Source organism: Oncorhynchus kisutch, linkage group LG21 (genome assembly GCF_002021735.2).
Source record: "Oncorhynchus kisutch isolate 150728-3 linkage group LG21, Okis_V2, whole genome shotgun sequence".
NCBI lineage: Eukaryota > Metazoa > Chordata > Actinopteri > Salmoniformes > Salmonidae > Oncorhynchus > Oncorhynchus kisutch.
Genome location: NC_034194.2, coordinates 29,486,021 through 29,507,917, shown reverse-complemented (window position 1 = coordinate 29,507,917; position 21,897 = coordinate 29,486,021). Strand labels below are relative to the sequence as shown.

General features: G+C 48.8%; 1 protein-coding gene across 1 annotated transcript in view; it reads right to left on the bottom strand.

The window, feature by feature from the left end:
• Positions 1-21,897, bottom strand: part of LOC109866240 (1-phosphatidylinositol 4,5-bisphosphate phosphodiesterase beta-4) — a 138,266-nt gene that overhangs the window by 52,912 nt on the left and 63,457 nt on the right. The window lies entirely within an intron of this gene.

Here is a 21,897-nt window from a genome sequence, read left to right as displayed (position 1 = left end):
AAGAAAGAAAAGAAAGAAAGAAAGAAAGAAAGAAAGAAAGAAAGAAAGAAAGAAAGAAAGAAAGAAAGAAGAAAGAAAAGAAAGAAAGAAAGAAAGAAGAAAGAAAGAAAAGAAAGAAAAGAAAGAAGAAGAGGGAGTAAGTAGGTGTGGGCTGGCGACAGAGTAATAGCAAAGTCACATGGATTACAATCCAGTAGTACATTTACATCCATTTGTTTGCAACATTCTAAGTGAGCACCATGTGTGTATAAGAGAAAGACAGAGTAGGAGAGAGAAAAGACAGAGTAGGTGAGAGAAAGACAGAGTAGGTGAGAGAGAAAGACAGACAGAGTAGAAGGTAGTTGCAGTCTCAACTATATCTGGAGCTAAAGCAAAACAGTGAGCAACACACCACACACACACACACACGCACACACACACACACACACACACACACACACACACACACACACACACACACACACACACACACACACACACACACACACACACACACACACACACACACACACACACACACACACACACACACACAGCAGGATGTGGTGTTTCAGTGAGATTATGTAAATCCTACAGTACATGTGCTGCTCGACACCAAAAATAGCGCTAACTCCCTTACTCTGAGCAAATATGGCTGTCAAATTCACCCAGATCCATTGTCACCGAATCCCAGACTAATAATTAACAGTCCTGACATTTAGAGAAGTTGGAAACCACCAAGAATGCAATTCAAACCGACCCTTCACCTGTTCTTCCATCTGTGTTGTGCACCTTGCTGTGTAAACTGACCTTTCCTTGTACTCAACTTGTAAAGATGTCTGTCATAGCTAGTACCTACAATATCATGCTGGGCTCTCCTTCCTGTTAAGAGGTAACCTGGCTGTCTTCTACTCCTAATGAACCTAAAATGGCTTTTAAGGAATATTTTACTAGGAACACTCTGTCCCTACTCCCAAACGCATACACTCCCCCTCCCTCCCCCTCACACACAAACACACAACTACAACCAAAACACTTTGAACCCTTTGAATTGGCAGTGTAACACGGTTTTTCATTGGTTGCTAGGGTGCTACTTTTTTGTTATTGTTGCTGGTTATGTTAGTTTTTGGTTCACAATATGCTATTCCTTTATTATAAAGACTTACTCAAACAGGTAGGCAACAATGGGTATGCAGACCAGGTATTCAAACGGTTTGGTCCGATGTGCATTTCAGTCATCATGCACTGTCTGAATGATCATTTCTAAAGGCTTTCCACAAAAATCTTTCCATTTTAACGTGGACTGAAAAGTAGGACTACCTGACAATTATATCATGCTGATTTGTATCAATCACGGGGCATTTGTTTCGCAAACTCTGACATCACATGTAGCCTACACTGTACATTGCACAGTACAAAAATGAATGATATATGTAAACCCTGGATGGCTGATGCTGTGTATTGGCCAGTGAGGGGCTTTGAAGCCCCCGGTTGGCCTTACTGGCACTCCCCAGAAGGAGCAGTCCTCCATAGGAATGGAATCCTACAGTATTTACATTAAATGTTTCAAGGACAAAATGACATGTATTTAAGTATTTTTCTGTTGTCCGAACCATTTGGGTCTCGTGAACACGATGGGGTTCTCAGTTTTCCTCTACAATCCCCCACAAGCCTCACAAGACTCCCACAAGCCTCACAAGTCCTTGGTCACACAATACCACTTTAAAAAATGTATGGAAGTATGGACGTTCTGTAACCACCCAAAAAAGGGGTTAAATATGTGTAAAGATTTATCAAAACCCATTTCTGAGCTTTCTTATATCTCTCAGATATAGGACAGACACTTCAAAACATACTTCCCTTTTACAATGTTGTTTTACTATTTGTTTGCCATGTATGAATGTGTTTATTCAATGTGTTTCTACGGGCTAATGGCAGCAAGTCCAAATTCAATGTTTAATCAAATATTTGTTATATATATTTTTTATACCTAGTGGTCCTATAATTTCTAATTAAATAGCACAATGATACATGGTATGACCATCTTAAAAAATTCTATATGTTCGCTTTTTTTTTGTATTGTTCCAGACTTCAAAAGTGGTCTCCTGATGTAGGTGTTTCTCAAAATGCATACTATCATTCACATTGGAACAAGGGAGGGTTGGAGTAGAGTCCAAAATGCATACTATCATTCACATTGGAACAAGGGAGGGTTGGAGTAGAGTCCAAAAGGCATACTATCATTCACATTGGAACAAGGGAGGGTCGGAGTAGAGTCCAAAAGGCATACTATCATTCACATTGGAACAAGGGAGGGTTGGAGTAGAGTCCAAAAGGCATACTATCATTCACATTGGAACAAGGGAGGGTCGGAGTAGAGTCCAAAATGCATACTATCATTCACATTGGAACAAGGGAGGGTTGGAGTAGAGTCCAAAAGGCATACTATCATTCACATTGGAACAAGGGAGGGTCGGAGTAGAGTCCAAAATGCATACTATCATTCACATTGGAACAAGGGAGGGTCAGAGTATAGTCCAAAATGCATACTATCATTCACATTGGAACAAGGGAGGGTCAGAGTAGAGTCCAAAATGCATACTATCATTCACATTGGAACAAGGGAGGGTCGGAGTAGAGTCCAAAATGCATACTATCATTCACATTGGAACAAGGGAGGGTCGGAGTAGAGTCCAAAATGCATACTATCATTCACATTGGAACAAGGGAGGGTCAGAGTAGAGTCCAAAATGCATACTATCATTCACATTGGAACAAGGGAGGGTCGGAGTAGAGTCCAAAATGCATACTATCATTCACATTGGAACAAGGGAGGGTCAGAGTAGAGTCCAAAATGCATACTATCATTCACATTGGAACAAGGGAGGGTCGGAGTAGAGTCCAAAATGCATACTATCATTCACATTGGAACAAGGGAGGGTCGGAGTAGAGTCCAAAATGCATACTATCATTCACATTGGAACAAGGGAGGGTCGGAGTAGAGTCCAAAATGCATACTATCATTCACATTGGAACAAGGGAAGGTCGGAGTAGAGTCCAAAATGCATACTATCATTCACATTGGAACAAGGGAGGGTTGGAGTAGAGTCCAAAATGCATACTATCATTCACATTGGAACAAGGGAAGGTCGGAGTAGAGTCCAAAATGCATACTATCATTCACATGGGAACAAGGGAGGGTCGGAGTAGAGTCCAAAATGCATACTATCATTCACATTGGAACAAGGGAAGGTTGGAGTAGAGTCCAAAATGCATACTATCATTCACATTGGAACAAGGGAAGGTCGGAGTAGAGTCCAAAATGCATACTATCATTCACATGGGAACAAGGAGGGTCGGAGTAGAGTCCAAAATGCATACTATCATTCACATGGGAACAAGGGAAGGTCGGAGTAGAGTCCAAATGCATACTATCATTCACATTGGAACAAGGGAAGGTCGGAGTAGAGTCCAAAATGCATACTATCATTCACATTGGAACAAGGGAGGGTCGGAGTAGAGTCCAAAATGCATACTATCATTCACATTGGAACAAGGGAAGGTCGGAGTAGAGTCCAAAATGCATACTATCATTCACATTGGAACAAGGGAAGGTCGGAGTAGAGTCCAAAATGCATACTATCATTCACATTGGAACAAGGGAAGATCGGAGTAGAGTCCAAAATGCATACTATCATTCACATTGGAACAAGGGAAGGTCGGAGTAGAGTCCAAAATGCATACTATCATTCACATTGGAACAAGGGAGGGTCGGAGTAGAGTCCAAAATGCATACTATCATTCACATTGGAACAAGGGAGGGTCGGAGTAGAGTCCAAAATGCATACTATCATTCACATTGGAACAAGGGAGGGTCGGAGTAGAGTCCAAAATGCATACTATCATTCACATTGGAACAAGGGAAGGTCGGAGTAGAGTCCAAAATGCATACTATCATTCACATTGGAACAAGGGAGGGTCGGAGTAGAGTCCAAAATGCATACTATCATTCACATTGGAACAAGGGAGGGTCGGAGTAGAGTCCAAAATGCATACTATCATTCACATTGGAACAAGGGAGGGTCGGAGTAGAGTCCAAAATGCATACTATCATTCACATTGGAACAAGGGAAGGTCGGAGTAGAGTCCAAAATGCATACTATCATTCACATTGGAACAAGGGAGGGTCGGAGTAGAGTCCAAAATGCATACTATCATTCACATTGGAACAAGGGAGGGTCGGAGTAGAGTCCAAAATGCATACTATCATTCACATTGGAACAAGGGAAGGTCGGAGTAGAGTCCAAAATGCATACTATCATTCACATTGGAACAAGGGAAGGTCGGAGTAGAATGAGTACTCGGTTTAAATGATGCATCGATGCTTCAACAGAAAGTATACATAGAAATATGCCGCAACCACGTAAAAAATCATTTGAGCTGAAGCGAGAGAAAATACACGCTGACTTTGGTTTGAAATGTTTCCTATTCACATCTCACATGTTGCATGACTACAATATTTTATCATGATACGTTAATAAATATATGCTGTGTTCATTTTGGCATATTTACCAATTGTCCCTCCAAACAATCAACACAATTCTATGTGTACGGAGAGTAGAGTCTATAGGCTACTTGCTCAGTCCGCAAATGAAATAGAACTTTTAAATGATGCATCTGCTTAACCGGACTAGTATTCTTTTCCTTCTGGCACATTTCCCTGAATGTCAAGCCCTGCAAGGGCAAGCTCATTTAAATGATGGCTAGTCATTACTAGCCTGATTCTGTACGGAATCTAGGTACATTATGGGACAGGTCAGGTCATTATTATCAGAAGAAATTTTGACCAAACCATTGCCACCAGTGAAAAAAGTCAGTGTAGACACCTACGCACACACACACACACACAGACACACAGACACACACACAGACACACACACAGACACACACACAGACACACACACACAGACACAGACACTGACACACACACACAGACACAGACACACACACACAGACACACACACACACACACAGACAGACACACAGACACAGACACAGACACACACACACACACACCTTGGATGGAGTGGGGTAGAGAGTGCAGGTGGGAGTCATATATTTGTCTGGAGAAAGAAGAGAAGGAGACCCCTGGTTGTCAGGGTCCCTTCTTTCATAACTTTACATTCCTCTCTCAGTGCGTAGTGGAGATCTGCTAAGTGTGTGTGTGTTTGTTGAGTTTGTGTGTGTTGGTTTTGACTGGAGCATGGCTCCCTCCTCTGAGTTCCCCATCCATCACCACACAGGAGTCAGTGATGCAGCATCTGTAAATGTAAACACAAACAGGACTGCTAAGAGCACACCTTGGGAACCACAGCGTTCCCTACAGGAGTCAGTCATGCAGCATCTGTAAATGTAAACACAAACAGGACTGCTAAGAGCACACCTGGGGAACCACAGCGTTCCCTACAGGAGTCAGTCATGCAGCATCTGTAAATGTAAACACAAACAGGACTGCTAAGAGCACACCTGGGGAACCACAGCGTTCCCTACAGGAGTCAGTCATGCAGCATCTGTAAATGTAAACACAAACAGGACTGCTAAGAGCACACCTGGGGAACCACAGCGTTCCCTACAGGAGTCAGTCATGCAGCATCTGTAAATGTAAACACAAACAGGACTGCTAAGAGCACACCTGGGGAACCACAGCGTTCCCTACAGGAGTCAGTCATGCAGCATCTGTAAATGTAAACACAAACAGGACTGCTAAGAGCACACCTGGGGAACCACAGCGTTCCCTACAGGAGTCAGGCATGCAGCATCTGTAAATGTAAACACAAACAGGACTGCTAAGAGGTTACCTGGGGAACCACAGCGTTCCCTACAGGAGTCAGTCATGCAGCATCTGTAAATGTAAACACAAACAGGACTGCTAAGAGCACACCTGGGGAACCACAGCGTTCCCTACAGGAGTCAGTCATGCAGCATCTGTAAATGTAAACACAAACAGGACTGCTAAGAGCACACCTGGGGAACCACAGCGTTCCCTACAGGAGTCAGTCATGCAGCATCTGTAAATGTAAACACAAACAGGACTGCTAAGAGCACACCTGGGGAACCACAGCGTTCCCTACAGGAGTCAGTCATGCAGCATCTGTAAATGTAAACACAAACAGGACTGCTAAGAGCACACCTGGGGAACCACAGCGTTCCCTACAGGAGTCAGTCATGCAGCATCTGTAAATGTAAACACAAACAGGACTGCTAAGAGCACACCTGGGGAACCACAGCGTTCCCTACAGGAGTCAGTCATGCAGCATCTGTAAATGTAAACACAAACAGGACTGCTAAGAGCACACCTGGGGAACCACAGCGTTCCCTACAGGAGTCAGTCATGCAGCATCTGTAAATGTAAACACAAACAGGACTGCTAAGAGCACACCTGGGGAACCACAGCGTTCCCTACAGGAGTCAGTCATGCAGCATCTGTAAATGTAAACACAAACAGGACTGCTAAGAGCACACCTGGGGAACCACAGCGTTCCCTACAGGAGTCAGTCATGCAGCATCTGTAAATGTAAACACAAACAGGACTGCTAAGAGCACACCTGGGGAACCACAGCGTTCCCTACAGGAGTCAGTCATGCAGCATCTGTAAATGTAAACACAAAAAGGACTGCTAAGAGCACACCCGGGGAATCACAGCGTTCCCTACAGGAGTCAGTCATGCAGCATCTGTAAATGTAAACACAAACAGGACTGCTAAGAGCACACCTGGGGAACCACAGCATTCCCTACAGGAGTCAGTCATGCAGCATCTGTAAATGTAAACACAAACAGGACTGCTAAGAGCACACCTGGGGAACCACAGCGTTCCCTACAGGAGTCAGTGATGCAGCATCTGTAAATGTAAATACAAACAGGACTGCTAAGAGCACACCTGGGGAACCACAGCGTTCCCTACAGGAGTCAGTCATGCAGCATCTGTAAATGTAAACACAAACAGGACTGCTAAGAGCACACCTGGGGAACCACAGCGTTCCCTACAGGAGTCAGTCATGCAGCATCTGTAAATGTAAACACAAACAGGACTGCTAAGAGCACACCTGGGGAACCACAGCGTTCCCTACAGGAGTCAGTCATCCAGCATCTGTAAATGTAAAAACAAACAGGACTGCTAAGAGCACACCTGGGGAACCACAGCGTTCCCTACAGGAGTCAGTCATGCAGCATCTGTAAATGTAAACACAAACAGGACTGCTAAGAGCACACCTGGGGAACCACAGCGTTCCCTACAGGAGTCAGTCATCCAGCATCTGTAAATGTAAAAACAAACAGGGGTTATATCAAACCTCCCTTGCCTATTGCTAGATACTATATTAAAGTCACCATAAATAAAACCACTATAAACGCCTGTCAGACCAATCACAATAATGGTTATGGCTTAATGTGGAATGACTCAACTATCTGCTAGTCTCTGGCATGATTGATTGAGTAAGCAGCCAACATTAACACACAGAACAATCAGATCCCATGGTCTGATATACACAACTGTGTGGATCTAAGGTTTGTTTTCCATTAGCTGCCTGAGTCACTGGCAGCTGTCTCTGTGTGTGTGTGTGTGTGTGTGTGTGTGTGTGTGTGTGTGTGTGTGTGTGTGTGTGTGTGTGTGTGTGTGTGTGTGTGTGTGTGTGTGTGTGTGTGTGTGTGTGTGTGTGTGTGGACTCAGTCCGGACGGAGCATGGGAGTGTGGGAGATGGAGAGACGGAGGGTGGGAGAGTGGGAGATGGAGAGACGGAGTGTGGGAGATGGAGAGACAGAGTGTGGGAGATGGAGAGACCAAGTGTGGGAGAATGGGAGATGGAGCGATGGAGTGTGGGAGATGGAGAGACGGAGTGTGGGAGATGGAGAGACAGAGTGTGGGAGATGGAGAGACCAAGTGTGGGAGAATGGGAGATGAAGAGATGGAGTGTGGGAGAGTGAGAGATGGAATGTGGGAGATGGAGAGACGGAGTGTGGGAGATGGAGAGACGGAGTGTGGGAGATGGAGAGACGGAGTGTGGGAGAGTGGGAGATGGAGAGACAGAGTGTGGGAGAGTGGGAGATGGAGAGGCCGAGTGTGGGAGAGTGGGAGATGGAGAGACGGAGTGTGGGAGATGGAGTGGGGGAGAGTGGGAGATGGAGAGACAGAGTGTGGGAGAATGGGAGATGGAGAGACGGAGTGTGGGAGATTGAGAGACAGAGTGAGGGAGAATGGGAGATGGAGAGACGGAGCGTGGGAGATGGAGCGACGGAGCATGGAAGATGGAGAGACGGAGCATGGGAGAGTGGGAGATGGAGAGACGGAGTGTGGGAGATGGAGAGACGGAGTGTGGGAGATGGAGAGACGGAGTGTGGGAGATGGAGAGACCAAGTGTGGGAGAATGGGAGATGAAGAGATGGAGTGTGGGAGAGTGAGAGATGGAGTGTGGGAGATGGAGAGGCGGAGTGTGGGAGATGGAGAGAGGGAGTGTGGGAGATGGAGAGACGGAGTGTGGGAGAGTGGGAGATGGAGAGACGGAGTGTGGGAGAGTGGGAGATGGAGAGTGGGAGATGGAGAGACGGAGCATGGGAGAGTGGGAGATGTAGAGACCGAGTGTGGGAGAGTGGGAGATGGAGAGGCCGAGTGTGGGAGAGTGGGAGATGGAGAGACGGAGTGTGGGAGATGGAGAGACAGAGTGTGGGAGATGGAGAGACCAAGTGTGGGAGAATGGGAGATGGAGCGATGGAGTGTGGGAGATGGAGAGACGGAGTGTGGGAGATGGAGAGACAGAGTGTGGGAGATGGAGAGACCAAGTGTGGGAGAATGGGAGATGAAGAGATGGAGTGTGGGAGAGTGAGAGATGGAATGTGGGAGATGGAGAGACGGAGTGTGGGAGATGGAGAGACGGAGTGTGGGAGAGTGGGAGATGGAGAGACAGAGTGTGGGAGAGTGGGAGATGGAGAGGCCGAGTGTGGGAGAGTGGGAGATGGAGAGACGGAGTGTGGGAGATGGAGTGGGGGAGAGTGGGAGATGGAGAGACAGAGTGTGGGAGAATGGGAGATGGAGAGACGGAGTGTGGGAGATTGAGAGACAGAGTGAGGGAGAATGGGAGATGGAGAGACGGAGCGTGGGAGATGGAGCGACGGAGCATGGAAGATGGAGAGACGGAGCATGGGAGAGTGGGAGATGGAGAGACGGAGTGTGGGAGATGGAGAGACGGAGTGTGGGAGATGGAGAGACGGAGTGTGGGAGATGGAGAGACCAAGTGTGGGAGAATGGGAGATGAAGAGATGGAGTGTGGGAGAGTGAGAGATGGAGTGTGGGAGATGGAGAGGCGGAGTGTGGGAGATGGAGAGAGGGAGTGTGGGAGATGGAGAGACGGAGTGTGGGAGAGTGGGAGATGGAGAGACGGAGTGTGGGAGAGTGGGAGATGGAGAGACGGAGTGTGGGAGATGGAGAGACAGAGTGTGGGAGATGGAGAGACGGAGCATGGGAGAGTGGGAGATGGAAAGACGGAGTGTGGGAGTGTGGGAGATGGAGAGACGGAGTGAGGGAGAGTGGGAGATGGAGAGACGGAGTGTGGGAGATGGAGAGACGGAGTGTGGGAGATGGAGAGACGGAGTGTGGGAGATGGAGAGGCGGAGCATGGGAGAGTGGGAGATGGAGAAACGGAGCATGGGAGAGTGGGAGATGGAGAGACGGAGTGTGGGAGGTGGAGAGACAGAGTTTGGGAGATGGAGAGACGGAGTGTGGGAGATGGAGAAACGGAGCATGGGAGAGTGGGAGATGGAGAGAGAGTGTGGGAGATGGAGAGACGGAGCATGGGAGAGTGGGAGATGGAAAGACGGAGTGTGGGAGTGTGGGAGATGGAGAGACGGAGTGAGGGAGAGTGGGAGATGGAGAGACGGAGTGTGGGAGATGGAGAGACGGAGTGTGGGAGATGGAGAGACGGAGTGTGGGAGATGGAGAGGCGGAGCATGGGAGAGTGGGAGATGGAGAGACGGAGTGTGGGAGACGGAGATACGGAGTGTGGGAGATGGAGAGGCGGAGTGAGGGAGAGTGGGAGATGGAGAGACGGAGTGTGGGAGATGGAGAGACGGAGTGTGGGAGATGGAGAGACGGAGTGTGGGAGATGGAGAGACAGAGTGTGGGAGAGTGGGAGATTGAGAGACGGAGTGTGGGAGATGGAGAGACGGAGTGATGAGGGAGAGTGGGAGATGGAGAGACGGAGTGTGGGAGACGGAGATACGGAGTGTGGGAGATGGAGAGGCGGAGTGTGGGAGATGGAGAGATGGAGTGTGGGAGATGGAGAGACGGAGTGTGGGAGTTGGAGAGACGGAGTGTGGGAGAGTGGGAGATGGAGAGACAGAGTGTGGGAGAGTGGGAGATGGAGAGACGGAGTGTGTGAGAGTGGGAGATGGAGTGTGGGAGATGGAGAGACGGAGCATGGGAGAGTGGGAGATGTAGAGACCGAGTGTGGGAGAGTGGGAGATGGAGAGGCCGAGTGTGGGAGAGTGGGAGATGGAGAGACGGAGTGTGGGAGATGGAGAGACAGAGTGTGGGAGATGGAGAGACCAAGTGTGGGAGAATGGGAGATGGAGAGATGGAGTGTGGGAGATGGAGAGACGGAGTGTGGGAGATAGAGAGACAGAGTGTGGGAGATGGAGAGACCAAGTGTGGGAGAATGGGAGATGAAGAGATGGAGTGTGGGAGAGTGAGAGATGGAGTGTGGGAGATGGAGAGACGGAGCATGGGAGAGTGGGAGATGTAGAGACCGAGTGTGGGAGAGTGGGAGATGGAGAGGCCGAGTGTGGGAGAGTGGGAGATGGAGAGACGGAGTGTGGGAGATGGAGAGACAGAGTGTGGGAGATGGAGAGACGGAGTGTGGGAGATGGAGAAACGGAGCATGGGAGAGTGGGAGATGGAGAGACGGAGTGTGGGAGATGGAGAGACGGAGTGTGGGAGATGGAGAGACAGAGTGTGGGAGATGGAGAGACGGAGAGTGGGAGAGTGGGAGATGGAGAGACGGAGTGTGGGAGATGGAGAGACGGAGTGATGAGGGAGAGTGGGAGATGGAGAGACGGAGTGTGGGAGACGGAGATACGGAGTGTGGGAGATGGAGAGGCGGAGTGTGGGAGAATGGGAGATGGAGAGACCGAGTGTGGGAGAGTGGGAAATGGCGAGACGGAGTGTGGGAGACGGAGTGTGGGAGATGGAGAGGCGGAGTGTGGGAGATGGAAAGATGGAGTGTGGGAGATGGAGAGATGGAGTGTGGGAGATGGAGAGACCAAGTGTGGGAGAATGGGAGATGGAGAGATGGAGTGTGGGAGATGGAGAGACGGAGTGTGGGAGATAGAGAGACAGAGTGTGGGAGATGGAGAGACCAAGTGTGGGAGAATGGGAGATGAAGAGATGGAGTGTGGGAGAGTGAGAGATGGAGTGTGGGAGATGGAGAGACGGAGCATGGGAGAGTGGGAGATGTAGAGACCGAGTGTGGGAGAGTGGGAGATGGAGAGGCCGAGTGTGGGAGAGTGGGAGATGGAGAGACGGAGTGTGGGAGATGGAGAGACAGAGTGTGGGAGATGGAGAGACGGAGTGTGGGAGATGGAGAAACGGAGCATGGGAGAGTGGGAGATGGAGAGACGGAGTGTGGGAGATGGAGAGACGGAGTGTGGGAGATGGAGAGACAGAGTGTGGGAGATGGAGAGACGGAGAGTGGGAGAGTGGGAGATGGAGAGACGGAGTGTGGGAGATGGAGAGACGGAGTGATGAGGGAGAGTGGGAGATGGAGAGACGGAGTGTGGGAGACGGAGATACGGAGTGTGGGAGATGGAGAGGCGGAGTGTGGGAGAATGGGAGATGGAGAGACCGAGTGTGGGAGAGTGGGAAATGGCGAGACGGAGTGTGGGAGACGGAGTGTGGGAGATGGAGAGGCGGAGTGTGGGAGATGGAAAGATGGAGTGTGGGAGATGGAGAGATGGAGTGTGGGAGATGGAGAGACCAAGTGTGGGAGAATGGGAGATGGAGAGATGGAGTGTGGGAGATGGAGAGACGGAGTGTGGGAGATAGAGAGACAGAGTGTGGGAGATGGAGAGACCAAGTGTGGGAGAATGGGAGATGAAGAGATGGAGTGTGGGAGAGTGAGAGATGGAGTGTGGGAGATGGAGAGACGGAGCATGGGAGAGTGGGAGATGTAGAGACCGAGTGTGGGAGAGTGGGAGATGGAGAGGCCGAGTGTGGGAGAGTGGGAGATGGAGAGACGGAGTGTGGGAGATGGAGAGACAGAGTGTGGGAGATGGAGAGACGGAGTGTGGGAGATGGAGAAACGGAGCATGGGAGAGTGGGAGATGGAGAGACGGAGTGTGGGAGATGGAGAGACGGAGTGTGGGAGATGGAGAGACAGAGTGTGGGAGATGGAGAGACGGAGAGTGGGAGAGTGGGAGATGGAGAGACGGAGTGTGGGAGATGGAGAGACGGAGTGATGAGGGAGAGTGGGAGATGGAGAGACGGAGTGTGGGAGACGGAGATACGGAGTGTGGGAGATGGAGAGGCGGAGTGTGGGAGAATGGGAGATGGAGAGACCGAGTGTGGGAGAGTGGGAAATGGCGAGACGGAGTGTGGGAGACGGAGTGTGGGAGATGGAGAGGCGGAGTGTGGGAGATGGAAAGATGGAGTGTGGGAGATGGAGAGATGGAGTGTGGGAGATGGAGAGACGGAGTGTGGGAGATGGAGAGACAGAGTGTGGGAGAGTGGGAGATGGAGAGACGGAGTGTGTGAGAGTGGGAGATGGAGTGTGGGAGATGGAGAGACGGAGCATGGGAGAGTGGGAGATGTAGAGACCGAGTGTGGGAGAGTGGGAGATGGAGAGGCCGAGTGTGGGAGAGTGGGAGATGGAGAGACGGAGTGTGGGAGATGGAGAGACAGAGTGTGGGAGATGGAGAGACCAAGTGTGGGAGAATGGGAGATGGAGCGATGGAGTGTGGGAGATGGAGAGACGGAGTGTGGGAGATGGAGAGACAGAGTGTGGGAGATGGAGAGACCAAGTGTGGGAGAATGGGAGATGAAGAGATGGAGTGTGGGAGAGTGAGAGATGGAATGTGGGAGATGGAGAGACGGAGTGTGGGAGATGGAGAGACGGAGTGTGGGAGATGGAGAGACGGAGTGTGGGAGAGTGGGAGATGGAGAGACAGAGTGTGGGAGAGTGGGAGATGGAGAGGCCGAGTGTGGGAGAGTGGCAGATGGAGAGACGGAGTGTGGGAGATGGAGTGGGGGAGAGTGGGAGATGGAGAGACAGAGTGTGGGAGAATGGGAGATGGAGAGACGGAGTGTGGGAGATTGAGAGACAGAGTGAGGGAGAATGGGAGATGGAGAGACGGAGCGTGGGAGATGGAGCGACGGAGCATGGAAGATGGAGAGACGGAGCATGGGAGAGTGGGAGATGGAGAGACGGAGTGTGGGAGATGGAGAGACGGAGTGTGGGAGATGGAGAGACGGAGTGTGGGAGATGGAGAGACCAAGTGTGGGAGAATGGGAGATGAAGAGATGGAGTGTGGGAGAGTGAGAGATGGAGTGTGGGAGATGGAGAGGCGGAGTGTGGGAGATGGAGAGAGGGAGTGTGGGAGATGGAGAGACGGAGTGTGGGAGAGTGGGAGATGGAGAGACGGAGTGTGGGAGAGTGGGAGATGGAGAGACGGAGTGTGGGAGATGGAGAGACAGAGTGTTGGAGATGGAGAGACGGAGCATGGGAGAGTGGGAGATGGAAAGACGGAGTGTGGGAGTGTGGGAGATGGAGAGACGGAGTGAGGGAGAGTGGGAGATGGAGAGACGGAGTGTGGGAGATGGAGAGACGGAGTGTGGGAGATGGAGAGACGGAGTGTGGGAGATGGAGAGGCGGAGCATGGGAGAGTGGGAGATGGAGAGACGGAGTGTGGGAGATGGAGAAACGGAGCATGGGAGAGTGGGAGATGGAGAGACGGAGTGTGGGAGGTGGAGAGACAGAGTTTGGGAGATGGAGAGACGGAGTGTGGGAGATGGAGAAACGGAGCATGGGAGAGTGGGAGATGGAGAGACGGAGTGTGGGAGATGGAGAGACGGAGTGTGGGAGATGGAGAGACAGAGTGTGGGAGATGGAGAGACGGAGTGTGGGAGAGTGGGAGATGGAGAGACGGAGTGTGGGAGATGGAGAGACGGAGTGATGAGGGAGAGTGGGAGATGGAGAGACGGAGTGTGGGAGACGGAGATACGGAGTGTGGGAGATGGAGAGGCGGAGTGTGGGAGAATGGGAGATGGAGAGACCGAGTGTGGGAGAGTGGGAAATGGGGAGACGGAGTGTGGGAGACGGAGTGTGGGAGATGGAGAGACGGAGTGAGGGAGATGGAGAGACCAAGTGTGGGAGAATGGGAGATGAAGAGATGGAGTGTGGGAGAGTGAGAGATGGAGTGTGGGAGATGGAGAGGCGGAGTGTGGGAGATGGAAAGATGGAGTGTGGGAGATGGAGAGATGGAGTGTGGGAGATGAGAGACGGAGTGTGGGAGATGGAGAGACGGAGTGTGGGAGAGTGGGAGATGGAGAGACAGAGTGTGGGAGAGTGGGAGATGGAGAGACGGAGTGTGTGAGAGTGGGAGATGGAGTGTGGGAGATGGAGAGACGGAGCATGGGAGAGTGGGAGATGTAGAGACCGAGTGTGGGAGAGTGGGAGATGGAGAGGCCGAGTGTGGGAGAGTGGGAGATGGAGAGACGGAGTGTGGGAGATGGAGAGACAGAGTGTGGGAGATGGAGAGACCAAGTGTGGGAGAATGGGAGATGGAGAGATGGAGTGTGGGAGATGGAGAGACGGAGTGTGGGAGATGGAGAGACCAAGTGTGGGAGAATGGGAGATGAAGAGATGGAGTGTGGGAGAGTGAGAGATGGAGTGTGGGAGATGGAGAGGCGGAGTGTGGGAGATGGAGAGACGGAGTGTGGGAGATGGAGAGACGGAGTGTGGGAGATGGAGAGACGGAGTGTGGGAGATGGAGAGACGGAGTGTGGGAGATGGAGAGACGGAGTGTGGGAGATGGAGAGACGGAGTGTGGGAGAGTGGGAGATGGAGAGACAGAGTGTGGGAGAGTGGGAGATGGAGAGACGGAGTGTGTGAGAGTGGGAGATGGAGTGTGGGAGATGGAGAGACGGAGCATGGGAGAGTGGGAGATGTAGAGACCGAGTGTGGGAGAGTGGGAGATGGAGAGGCCGAGTGTGGGAGAGTGGGAGATGGAGAGACGGAGTGTGGGAGATGGAGTGGGGGAGAGTGGGAGATGGAGAGACAGAGTGTGGGAGAATGGGAGATGGAGAGACGGAGTGTGGGAGATTGAGAGACAGAGTGAGGGAGAATGGGAGATGGAGAGACGGAGCGTGGGAGATGGAGCGACGGAGCATGGAAGATGGAGAGACGGAGCATGGGAGAGTGGGAGATGGAGAGACGGAGTATGGGAGATGGAGAGACGGAGTGTGGGAGATGGAGAGACGGAATGTGGGAGATGGAGAGACGGAGCATGGGAGAGTGGGAGATGGAGAGATGGCGTGTGGGAGATGGAGAGACAGAGTGTGGGAGATGGAGAGACGGAGCATGGGAGAGTGGGAGACGGAGAGACGGAGTGTGGGAGATGGAGAGACAGAGTGTGGGAGATGGAGAGACGGAGTGTGGGAGAGTGGGAGATGGAGAGACGGAGTGTGGGAGATGGAGAGGCTGAGTGTGGGAGAGTGGGAGATGGAGAGATGGAGTGTGGGAGATGGAGAGACAGAGTGTGGGAGATGGAGAGACGGCGTGTGAGAGATGGAGAGACGGAGTGTGAGAGATGGAGAGACGGAGTATGGGAGAGTTGGCGATGGAGAGACGGAGTGTGGGAGAGTGGGAAACGTCTGGTGTTTGAGCCAACACAAAAACACACACACACAAACACAGAGATGTTCCTAAAGTGCCTAAACCTATTAGAGCATCAGCCGGCAGCAGACCGGTGATGGGTTGCAGGAAATGTTTCCCAGTACATCCTTCTGTCATCATTAGTATTCCTGATTTATTGATGTCTAATGGGAAGGGAAGTCCCGAAGGACACACGCACCCACAAGAACATGTCCCTAAGGACAGAGGGATGACTCAACACCACCAGACTAAGAGTCTCCAAATTGACCTTTGACCTAAAGCAATTATGGTCGTCAGTCAATGAGAGAGATCCCCGTGCACGTCACACACCTGGTCTTCTTACATCGTCTGAGGAACTTAGATGATACATAGAGAGATACAATCGATCAATATTTGGAAGACATAGAGAAAAGGGCTGTGTAGCAGTCAATGACCAAAGCGCCCTCTTTGGCCTCATGGGTGGAATGTTATTCATATTTTTCATAATTAATAAAGATTATTATTTTAAAAATGAAAATCTGGTGTTTCTATGTCAAACAGATGCCAAATGTAATACATTTCAACTCTATATCTGACATGGTAAAAACTACCAGAATCACTCTGTGACCCTGATTTAGCCCACTGCAGTAAAAAAAAATACAACGATATGACATTTTTGGCCGATACCGATATCCAATATTTTCTTTGCCAAAAAACACGATACCGATATCAATCTTACATATTGTAGCGGCCTTTTAATCATTCTAGTACAGTTAAATATTTAACACACACATGGACGCAGTGGTCTAAGGCACTGCATCTCAATGCAAGAGGCGTCACTACAGTCCCTGGTTCAAATCCAGGCTGTATCACATCCGGCCTTGATTGGGAGTCCCATAGGGCAGCATTGGCCCAGCATCATTCGGGTTTGGCCGGGGTAGGCTGTCATTGTAAATAAGACTTGCCTAGTTAAATGAAGGTCACACACACACACACACACACACACACACACACACACACACACACACACACACACACTGCCCTTCTTCACCATCTGTTGCTCTGTGGGAGTTCTGTGAGCTGAGAGCAGACTCTGGAAGAATCCTTCCTGATTAGCATATTTAAGCATGTGTGTGTCTGTGTGTCGGCGAGGCACGTCTGCCATGTTAATCAACACAGTCGTCTCCTGCAGGCCTTCTATTAGCCTATCAGCCTGCGCAACAGCTATTATCAACACACACACACACACTTACAGCCAAGTCCACGGGAGACCTCCAGCTTGTCTAGAATTATGCTGTTTTTTAATCATAACAGGGTTGATCATTGTTTTCTAAACAAAGAGTTGAGGTTTGGTCTTTTCAAAACCTGGCTAATGATCTCTTTTGTTAACTGTGATTACAGACGGTATGTAAAGAGAGACAAGCCAGTCAACCAGGGCCACCATGGACAGTTGCTTGCTACTATTTTCTATCTGAGAAGTAAAACAAGCCCCTGATAAATGATCTACTTCTCATAACACTAGCCACAAACACACAGATCAGTAGTGTTGCTCACTAGCTCATGTCATTCTATTGCTATTCTACACTTGTAGCCTACCAGCAACCACCCATAGTTAGCCATGCCAAGCCAGCTCTGTGGTTTATTTCAAGGTGGATATATGTTGGTTGACAAGTAAACTCAAATATCAACCAAAATGGTGATCTGACGTCTTTTCCCAGTGGGTATTCAATGTTTCAGAGGCTAAAATCAGACAACCATGTTCTCCCTTTTTAACCTCTCCTAGCAAACTTTAATCAAGATGTCAAAAATGTGTCAATGAACAGTTTGTGTACTAGATTCACCAGAAGCTTGGCAGAGATTCACCAAAGCTCTCCACCCACCCAGTCTCTGGTGAGTCCTAGCAGGGTAGAGGCCACATAACTAGCAGCGCCACACAAATACACACTAAGTTAATACACAAAGGAATCAAAATCCAAAGTAACCAGGCTGTCCTAGTTAAAAGACTCGTTGTTTTCCCTCTGTGTTTAGGGATCCCCCTCACTGAAGACTACTGATTACTGATCCTTATCTTGGTGTGTGTCTGTGTGTGTGGTACATCCAGTCCTAGATCTGCCATCCCCCAGCAAACTGGCCTGATTGAGTAAGAGAGGGGAAACATGGGCGGGAGGACATGGTGAGGGAGTGTGCTGTGTGTGACACTCACAGCAGACTAACACACACTCACAGCAGACTAACACACACTCACAGCAGACTAACACACACACTCACAGCAGACTGAAACACACTCACAGCAGACTGAAACACACTCACAGCAGACTGAAACACACTCACAACAGACTAACACACACACTCACAGCAGACTAACACACACTCACAGCAGACTAACACACACACTCACAGCAAACTAACACACACACTCACAGCAGACTGAAACACACTCACAACAGACTAACACACACTCACAGCAGACTGACACACACACACTCACAGCAGACTGACACACACACACTCACAACAGACTAACACACCCACTCACAGCAGACTAACACACCCACTCACAGCAGACTAACACACCCACTCACAGCAGACTGACACACACACTCACAGCAGACTGACACACACACTCACAGCAGACTGACACACACACTCACAGCAGACTGACACACACACTCACAGCAGACTGACACACACTCACAGCAGACTAACACACACTCACAACAGACTGACACACACTCACAGCAGACTAACACACACTCACAACAGACTGACACACACTCACAACAGACTGACACACACTCACAACAGACTGACACACACTCACAACAGACTGACACACACTCACAGCAGACTAACACACACTCACAACAGACTAACACACACACTCACAGCAGACTGACACACTCTCACAGCAGACTAACACACACACTCACAGCAGACTAACACACACACTCACAGCAGACTAACACACACACTCACAGCAGACTAACACACACACTCACAGCAGACTAACACACACACTCACAGCAGACTGACACACTCTCACAGCAGACTAACACACACACTCACAGCAGACTGACACTCTCACAGCAGACTAACACACACACTCACAGCAGACTAACACACACACTCACAGCAGACTAACACACACACTCACAGCAGACTGACACACACTCACAGCAGACTAACACACACACTCACAGCAGACTGACACACACTCACAACAGACTTTGAGACCTGATTATGGCGTCCACCCACGGTCCTCAGAATGACCAAAATCACATTTAAAATATTGTCATGCATATTAACAGAACATGCAAGTCGAGGATGCAGCGATGTCTGGTTTTCCTTACTGAATTCTGATGTGCACTTTGAACATGTTAGAATAACTGTCCACATGTACTTTTCCTCAGCCAACAAGATGAGTAACAAACAGCAAAATCACTAGCCTATGTCAATTTACTATAGTAGAAATGTTTAGGCTACATATTCTATTGGGCAGCTTGTCGAGAAAGAAATAGCCTATTCCAAACAGACTCTGGGACAGTTGTGGGATGATAGATCCCAAAATCATACAACCAGCAGGCCCAGGATACATAAAAAACCTGTTAAAAAGCAATGAGGCTGATGCAACAGATCAGAACGTTTATTCACGTTATAACCGCAGCAATGCACACAAGGCAGGAGGCGACGTGTGAATGTTCCTTCCATAATGCAATTAGCAGGACAACACCAGTGTTAAAGGGGTACTGCACATGCGAGCGGTTTCATGTGACAGACATGAAAACATCCATTAGAAATGCTGAAAGATCTAATAGGCTAATTTGAAGCAAGGTAAGACATGTCTCATATGTATTAAAACATTCAGGTTTCAAACCATTTAAGTATATGTTTTCAGAATCCATACAGCCTCCAACTCATTGCAGTGGTGTGCTGATGAAGCCGGCCTTCCATTGACATTTGATGCCGCATTCAAAACAACTGGGAACTTGGAAATCTCCAACTACCGACGTCAGTGCGTTCAAGAAAACTAGGAACAAGGACTGGGGAAATGATTTTGAACGGTCATCCAACTCGGAATTCCAACTCGGGAACTCAGTCCTCTTTGTAGAGCTCTGACTTTCCGAACTGAAGATCACTGACATCATTTAAAAAATGTATTTCACCTTTATTTAACCAGGTAGGCTAGTTGAGAACACCTTTATTTAACCAGGTAGGCTAGTTGAGAACACCTTTATTTAACCAAGTAGGCTAGTTGAGAACACCTTTAATTAACCAGGTAGGCTAGTTGAGAACACCTTTATTTAACCAGGTAGGCTAGTTGAGAAAAAGTTCTCATTTACAACTGCGACCTGGCAAGGTCATGATTTGACCTCGTATTTTCCAGAGTTCCCAGACGTCTTGAAAGCACCACAAGATGCTACAGAAGCAGCTCTTGCACTGTCTGACAAATTTTCCAATTAAAGGCTCTGTATCTCTATAAATAACGCGTGTGATAAATAAGATACATAACAAATATACTGTACACAGGCGGCAATTTAATTCCACTAAATTATGCAAATGAACATATAAGCATGACCAGTCAAATGTATTTACACCGACTGTTTTACCCATCAATGAAGAGGCTAAAAATCATTATTTTGCCATGGGATTTCTTCTTCTCTCGGCTTTAAAAAAAAAAAAATCTTATCTGATGTATCTTGTCTGAAGCTGGCTATTACCGACTAACGGAAATGATGGTGTGTGTGTACGTCTTTGTGTGTGTGGGCGTGTATGCCCTGAATAACGCAATGATTTCTAAATGCCATAAAGGAGACAGCCCCTACATGTGTGTGTTTGTGTCTTCATGTCCAGCGAGAGGACCGTCATTAGGGTACGATTAGTTGTGTCACTGCTGTACAAAGACACAGAGCTACAGGCCATAGATCGAGTTTCAGGCTAACCTTGTTTGAGATGCACTAATTCTATTGGGCGCCATGTTGACACCCAAAACTCAGAGATAATGACATTCTAGTTGGGATAGAAATGGCAGTGTGTTTTATTTAAGTGATAATGCCTGAGAAGCCAGTGTTGATGATATGGCATGGGTATTGTTACTGTAGGCCCAGACGAAGTTGAGGGCCGGCAAACCGTGCCAATATATCCTCCAAACACCGGCTTCGGGGGCATTATTCACTTTTATATAACGGGTTACCAACATATTCAAATAATGATTTACATTTTCTTTCAGATTTAAAAAAAAATGAATTTACTCATACTATGTCATCCTTCCATGAGATGTAGTCCCGACACAAATCTAAGGTTGCTACTCAAGCCAGCTGGTCGGTTCAGTTGCCAGAGACCCAGACGTTAAGTATTTTTGTTCTGAATCTATGGAGGCGCTTGTTCAAAATGTTCCATTGCCATACTGTTTCGCAGCATTCTTATCCCTTGCTTGCTAGCTAGCCAACTACGGCTAACTTTACAGTCACGTCAAACAGTGCAGACAGAATAACAGCCATGTAGCTGCTTTTGCGTTTGTTTAAGCGGTTTTCTAGTGACATTTGGATAAATCCATAACAATGAGCTAATGATACACGATTTCATCTGGCATAGAAAATGTGCTCTGGTCAGGACACTTGTTCAGAGGAGCCAGCCAACACCACAGCTAACACAATCACTTCAAACTGTAATGAATAGTCTGGGAGAGTGCGGCAGGTGTTAATTTCGCCTTCGCTGAAGGTAGGAATCGTGGTCACCGGCAGGCAATGGTCATGCACAGGTAGGTGAATCAAAACTAGGACTGAAGGATATAACTGCTTCTCACAAACAAGCCAGGAAAAGGCTTAGTAGAGTGAAAATGAACAATACCTCAACGGCACAAATAGAATGAACTGAACTAAATAAGGAGCTGATGAGATCAGGTGAGTAACTAACAGGTGAAATCAATGAACAAAAATGAAAGACAGGGCTATGTTTAAGAACACAAAGAAACAAGGCTACACATTCAAGAGCACAAAGAAACAGAACACAAGGTTGACTAAGAAAA